Source organism: Prosopis cineraria, unplaced genomic scaffold (assembly GCF_029017545.1).
Source record: "Prosopis cineraria cultivar Desert tree isolate PC_DT_omini unplaced genomic scaffold, ASM2901754v1 PC1655, whole genome shotgun sequence".
Lineage (NCBI taxonomy): Eukaryota > Viridiplantae > Streptophyta > Magnoliopsida > Fabales > Fabaceae > Prosopis > Prosopis cineraria.
Window position 1 is genome coordinate 2,496 of NW_026556980.1, and position 8,081 is coordinate 10,576.

Consider the following 8,081-nt stretch of genomic DNA (forward strand, 5'->3'; position numbering starts at 1 on the left):
CCCCCCCCCCAATTTGCTACCCTATTGTATCCAAGCAGGGAATCTCGATAGGAGATCAAAGGTGACTCTGACTTACACTTGGCTTCGTTCTTGTTGGATTCTTCTTGTTTTTAAGAGGTTGATTTAGTGGTAGTCTCCCCAGCTTCAGTCATGGTGGTGTCCATGAGAACATCCTCTGTAGGGGTTTCAGATTATTTTCCAATTTCTTTTTCTTAGAATCTAGAGGCGACTCATCGTTAGGCCTGTCCGAAGGTAATTTCCAGTGACCTTGGTCGTAGATGAGAATCTAAAACAATGAGGCACGAGAACCAAGAGAGAGAAAGGGCCTTTTTTTTTTTTGGGTTCATCCCAGATATTCCACGACTTATGATCTTAAGGTGTTTGGTGCCAAGTGCCAAACAACTACAACCAAAAGCATTAGTAACCGACGCTTTACACTGAGGAAATCAAGATTGGAGTCCCATCACCCTCGCTAGACAATTTCCCAGCCCATCTCTTAACGTCAATTCTTCCAGCCCATAGAGAAGGAAATACTCCCCATTACCACTCCTGTCTGGAGAATATCGTGGCCGCATTAGTGCATAGAAATGAAGTGCTTGTTATTGTATGCCACGTGTTACCTGAAAAAACAAGCGCTTTGAATTGTAGGTGGCTTCCATGTAAGCCAAATTTCATCCGTGGTACATCCTGTCATATACAATCATACAATATTGAAAAATGAAAGGTAGCTTAGACATTGTTTATACAGGGGGGCGCAGAGCAAATTAAGCAACAATGTGTCCATAATATCAGAAGGAATGATTCCAAAATATTCATACCCCCTGATGAAGCAGCATCATACTGTACATATACACCCTAATCATAACGGGAAGGTCAGATTACATCTTAATCATTGTGGATGAGATAAGGATGACTTTCTGGTGCATGTCAGATCAAGCTTTTTCTTTGGAAGAGATGATGACAGTAAATGATTTAACGTTGCTGCTTGAATCACAGCACTCGGGCTTGGTTCCCTAATAGAGGAACTCCCAGATCTTCTAGGGCCAGTACTATAACTTTATCAGCACCACTTCTCATAAAGGTCTCGAACGTGACGGAAGGAGTCTGATTAGCCGTCTGGAACCAACAAGCAAAATCACCCCCACAATAATGAGCAACCTGCAGCAAAATATTGTGGATAAATTAAACTCTGACATGACCCCGAAGATTTCCGTCTCATCTGAAAAACAAGTACAACATGCAATCCAATCAAACAGAATTAATGATCTCTTGGACTCATGTTATCTTGCTGGAATGCTGAGCAAAACAAGGTAAAGAATATTTAGAGATCTTAATAATAAAATTATTCAGGATCCTTCTTGAATTTGAGGGAAACAACCCTCAACATGATATCAAAGCAATTGCCATGAGCTCAATATCAGGGCGCGCCCCACCAAAAAGAAAGAAAGAAACCCTAATTAAAATCAAGCTTTGCACTGAGTATGATAAATCTTATACTTTCTTGTTAATTCAATCCCAAAAGATTGACTTTAGTAAAATCAAGTTAGATGAAAACATGGAAGACAATAACTATTTGTCACATACAACTATGCAACATATCTTCCGTAGCTCTATCTTGTGATAGAAGGGCACTTCTTTACATTGGGAACCTCTGACAGCAAGGAATGTATGAAGATTAAATATTGTATGCCTTGTATCTCCTGAAGTTCTATCTTGCAATAGAATGGCACTGCTTTACATTGGGAACTATTGAAAGCAAGGAATGTATGAGTATTAAACTTCTCACAATGGATCAGATAAAAACAAGATGAAACCCATTAGTTCACATTTATTTTCAAGCTTCTTGTGGTGGGGTTCTTTCTATGTCCTATGACGCAAACAATTTCCATTTATTACATGTAATAAAAAGAACAACTGAAATTAAAAAGAAAAGAAAGTAGCAGAGGCACAAAATAATAGCCGACCATCCTATATTACCATCCAAGCAGAAGCAAAAGGCGAGCTTTGGGAGCAGAAGGGAGTCGCTCACCCAGAGCAAGCATCCCAGCAACTACACCAGTCAAAATAGATGCTACAGCAGCGCATGTAGAAACTATAATAGCGCGCCCATGCTTTAGACCGCTTGTCTGCATAATGGAGAAGATAAATATTATAGAACTTATCACGCAGGCAATTGGAAGCAGCAGAAGACCTGGACAAATTTACAGCCCGTTCCCCTGAAACTCCCCCACCATCATCCTTAACACCCCCCCCCAAAAAAAAAAAAAAAAAACCTTCCCTTGCTTTTTTTCCTGGATCAGATGCACCCCTAGCTTAAAAGGCATGATAGTGCATAAATTTTCCAAAACCAGGCCAGACATATACTTGAAAACATTGACAGACGATAGAAAGATCGATTCAGCTTGTTAAATTGTCACGTGAACTAAATGATTTCATAATTATATAAAAACTAATTTACAATTTAACAAATAAATCACCCTGATATGATTTCTAAAATGTGAACTCCTTGGAATATTAACTTCCTGTGGAATGCATGGGGTGAAATTCTAGTTATATCAACAAATTATGAGCAAAATAATATTTCATTTTAGAAATCACTGAATCAATATATAAAGAAGATTGTACAATAAGCATATATAGTGGCACCTCTTATAAGAGGAACACAAATTGGCATAGTGGCTGGGCCACTTTCTCTTTTGTAATGCTCTATGCCCGAGTGCTAAGCTTATGTTATTTCCCTTAATGTAATAATTTGTACGATGATAGTTTGGGGGGTCTCAACCAAACTAGTTGCTTAAGTGCCAGTCTGACCAACTTCACTAACCAGTCTAGGGTTTTTCACCCATGAACTATAGATAAGTCTTAATACCTGGTAAAAAAATCCAGTACCACTACAACAAAACACTGATCAAGATGCAAACAGGGACTAACAGTTTGTGAAACCCTGCTCCAGAAATAAAAACCCCATCTTTGACATTACAGATGCTATCCTGCAGTGACATATTAACACTGTTAAAAGAAGCCATATGATGTCACCCACACAACACTGAGAGAGAGAGAGAGAGAGAGAGAGTATTACATATTCAAGTTCAAATGATTCTAGTCATAGACAATAAAAGAATATCATGAATTATGTTATGACCTAACTGCAAGGCTTGAGACTTGAGTTTCACGTCAGAAGTATGAACTTCTAGTGTGAAGTTTAAAGGACCATGCTCTTCAATTTCATGAGTTAGCTTTTGAGGTATAGTTCTGCCAGAGGTTTTCATCATTTGATATCAAAGCCTTCCAATTTAATAGCATAGGTGGTGCTGCCAATATTGTGTGGCAACCCAAGGCTTGAAAGTGGGCACAAGTGCAGCCTATATGAGCAGGGATGCAAAGTGCAGAGAAATGTTAGGGCCCAATGCCATGTATCTCACAACAAAAGTATGGGACCTTGATGCTGGGTCTATCAACACCTTGGGCTTTCCAACTCCATGATCTAGGTTATAGGATTTTTTACAAAGGTAACACAATTAATATTGACAAAGATAACACCACTTATATGTGATTTTTTACATAATTTCATCCTCATGCTAAAAGTTGGAACTAAAGATATATGAAGAGCACATTCAGACAAGAATAGAAAACACAGACATGCTAGATGGTATTTAAGGGAAGCATGGAGTACCCAAACAAAATTCCAGATTCCAAGCCATAAATGACTTCCTCAACAACATCATATTCCATCTGTATCATTTGAAAGTGTTAAGCGAGACCAATAGAAGACAGATACTTCAATAAAACAATGAAAAGAGGGTCTCATAAATGAAAATGAACATGTAAATTTGAAAACGTGCCAACATGAGTAAAACATAAATACCATCTCCTGTTCTCTCCTATGACGTTTGCACATAAGAACCCATCCATTGAGAAGAACCTGTATGAGCAGATCAAGAGTTCATTGTATTTTTAAATAAACGCCAATCAAGTCTATAAAATTTACTACAACAAAAGCATCATAACGAATATCGTAATCATTCTACCAGGTTAATGAGAAGGAAGGAACAATGCTGCTTAATGTACTTGATGCATTCCAAAACACACAAGAAATATTTTACTATCGGCTTCAAGAGAAAATTGGAAATTAATGGATCCATGAATTTCCAAATTTTTAAGTTTTGAATATATCTTATACATGGATTCAAGCATAGGAAAAATGTATCAACACTTCAAATTTCAAAATGAGGTTTTTGCCAATCCAAGTCACATATTATAATTATAAATAGATATTACTTCATGCACTGATCATTTGTCAGTGATCCCATTAAGCATAACAATGCACTTTCGAGCATCAGCCATTATAGACTCAGTAAATATTTTTTTTTCCTTCTTTTTGGGAGAGAAACTCAGTTGAGAATGATTGACCATTGTTTCTTTAATAATGCCTATTGTCTCACATGCTTGTTATCGCAAAATTAAGTTACAAATAATACATGGAAAACTTAAGTACACATACTCAACATCTCTGATATAAAGTAAAATAAGTTGGTGCGAGAACAGGGTACCTACAAACAAGATGAAAACTACGAATGCCAGCACAGGTATATGAAAAACAGATAAGGCAGCAGCCTCTTGCTCCTCACCTCCAGCACCAACTCCTAAACAAAGGAAACCGCATAATAGTTAGAGAAGGATAAGGTTGCACTAATATATAAACTATAGACTGATACCATGACAGTTTGATAAATTAAATGTAGTGAAAGACTACATATTACTCATTTATAATGTCTGAGTAGTCATTCACTGATGAAAGCACATATTGGATAGAGTCAGATTAATACATAAATCATAGACTGATACCATGAAACTTTTCCAGATTGAATGCAGCAACAGACTAAATAATGGTCATTCAATAATATTCGAGCACTCATCCACCACTGAAAGCACATATTAGTGATCAAATGGGTAATACATAAATCATAGCCTGAATGTTATAAACAAACTACATACCATCATTGTGTAATATTTGAGCACACACCTATTGAGTTTCTTTTGGAATAACAATCAGATAATGGAATCGAAGAAAAATCCAGGACATATCAACCCATTCCATTCTCACACAAACAAGAATATCTCTGTAAGTATATAGGCAAATTAAACAATTAAAGTAACTTTGTCACACATTGACCCAAATTCTGTCTGATAAGTAGTTATGAACAGTTAGATAATTCAAAGCTCTTATCATAATATGGTCAACTACTCAAAATTTTCTCCCATTAATTATTAACACACATGTAAACACCAATAAGTCTAGAACTCAGATTATTTTACTTATTACCCCAGAATCCTGTCCATTGTTTTTCCCCAGGAATCAGAAGTGGATAACTTAACGCTCTTGGGCATAAAAAAACTTGCATTACCTATTGTGCCAAAACCCGCCAAGGTAATGCCCATCCAGTCAATAACATTCATGACTTCCTTGAGATAAAAATGAGAAAAGATTGAAAGAATTGCAAGTCCACAGCCAGAAACTGGTTGGATTACAGAGACCTATATGAGGAGGAAAACCAACAAAATTACCAAGGTCTAAAATCTAGAAAAGTGCAGGAAAAGCATGTTACAAGGAATCCTTTAAAGGAGTTGTTACGTTTATAATTTTTGTAACATCTTGGAGATCAAAATCCATCCAAGACGTGCTTGGTACACTAGTAAGTAGTAACTAAGATGCCTGTAGGCATATACTGCCCACCAGTTTTTGTCATCTCATATCAACAAAAATCATAAGAACCTCAAAGACTATCTATATAAAAGTAAAATGAGTGTAAGATACTATTATGCTAAACAGCCCTTTAATGCATCATATTATAGCACTATACCACTTTAAAGCATAATACCAAGGTGAAAGTTTCAATTCAACTCTTTTATTGCATATACAGACCCAGCCTTATAATTATAGTCAGTGACATTCGTCTTAAAATCTCTACCATAATTGTAAAAGAATTGAAACAGAAGTCACAGGAACATACATCTAAGGAGCGGGGTAAAAAGCTATAATCTTTTCCCACCATTTTTTCCTTTAGGATATGAACTAAAGCACTTACAGGAGCCAGAGACAATGCCCTTAACATCAAGATCGCCCCAAATATATCCATGAGGAAACCTATCACCCATGTTTTGTTTGAAGCATACGCCCTTATGACCTGTAAACACAATCGTCGAAGAGTTAATAGCAATATTGACCGGCAGCCGAACGATCACTTCTTAGCTATGTAATGCTTGAATTGAAAGTGGGATATCGGAATTGAAAAAAATAATCCAGATTCTCGCTCAAGTTCGCTTCAATGAAGCATTGCAGACACAATCGCATGCATCTACTATGATGCAAAAATACATGCATATCCTATTCCATTATTAAAAATACATCCAACCTCGCAAGTGTAAGCTCCAAATAAAGGCGAATTGACCGCGACTAGATTTAGCTAACAAAAATCTAAATTTCACAGTAACTATTTCCTTCGCATTATTTCTTGTTGGGGGAAAAAAACACAATATTGAAATGGAACCAAATCATAATGGTAATGACACAGTAGAACACCCGACAGGAAAACAAAACGAAAGAAGAAATAAGGACATGAAGGAAGACATGCCTTGAGCTTGAAAGAGAGCGGAGGAAGAATGATGGTGCCTTTCTTCTGAAGGATCTTACCGATGTTGTTGCCGGCGGTCGCAATCACCGTTAGAAAAATTGATTCCCACATCCTCTCCCCGCCGCTCCGGTCCAAGCGCGAGTCCAACAACAAAGACGAAAGATTTCGCACAAATTAACTCGCAGCCACAATTGCCTTTTTACTGGGGTATATTATTGTGTTTAATCTACCCGGTAATTTTTATTTAGTGTTTCTTTACCTGCTTTATTTAGTGTCGTATAAGTTATAACAGATGACTAACTTCATATTAGCATATTGAAAGATATTTTATTTTTAAATTGGAGTCTTGAAAAGAAAGAGTATCTACCATCTAATATTCTAATTAATCACGAGACCGAGAAAGAAAGCTGGCGAGTAACGAGTTATTTTTTTTAAAAAAAAAATTTCTTTTCCATGTTAATGAGGTGGCTTTCAAAAGGAGAAATTTACTTCTTGGGCCCCTCAATTTTTTAGTTTTTCGCTATTACCATTAATCTCTCCATTGTGCATTCCTTACTCCCTCGAAGGGGACTGGTTTCTTGCTCATCGTTCTCGTTCCTGTGATGAGATCTAATCCAAATGTAAAGTATTATTATATAATATATTTATTAAAATTTTTTTACAAAAATTGTAAAATATTTTAAATAAATTTTTAATTTTTAATATAATTTAAATTTAATTTAAAAGATCTAATTTAATATTAAAATTTTTATAATTAATATACATTGATTATTTAAATGTACTATGTACAGTTCAAATTAAATCTAATCTGTATAGTTCAAATTTTTTACTATGAACTATACAGAGTACATATAGATAGTTAATATATATCAATTATAAAAAATTTAATATTAAATTAGATCCTCCAAATTAAATCTAAATTAGATAAAAATAAAAAAATTGTTAAAATTATTTTATAATTTTTATTTTAATAAATATAAAATAAAAATATATAATAATACTTTAAATTTAAAAATTTAAATGATCCAGACCTCATTATAGAATAAGCATCAATGCTCGTCCTAGTGATGAGCAAAAAACCAAGTCCCTCGCTAATCCCTACATGCTTGCGTTCTCTTTTCACTTAATAAAAACAAATCTCTTCTTCTTCAACATTAGTTACTTTCATTTATCTCTTATTATTCCTTATGGTTCTATTTATTGAGTGGAGAACAAAATTTTTTTTAGCTCTATTTACAAATCATATCATTAAATTTTTATCATAAATTTTCTCTTTTACTTTTCATTAAATAATAGAGAGAGTATAATATTAAAGAATGTATATTTAATAGGAGTAAAATTAAAAAGTTATTAAATTTTTAGACAAAATTAATGAGTTTTAAGATTTTCTTTGATTATGATAAAACTTGTTTAAAATGACTTATAAATAGCACAAAAAAAGTATCTCTA

At 34.8% G+C, this 8,081-nt stretch overlaps 1 pseudogene; it reads right to left on the bottom strand.

The window, feature by feature from the left end:
* Nucleotides 1-791: 791 nt before the first annotated feature.
* Nucleotides 792-6,842, bottom strand: LOC129300574 (probable magnesium transporter NIPA9; annotated as a pseudogene).
* Nucleotides 6,843-8,081: the final 1,239 nt, after the last annotated feature.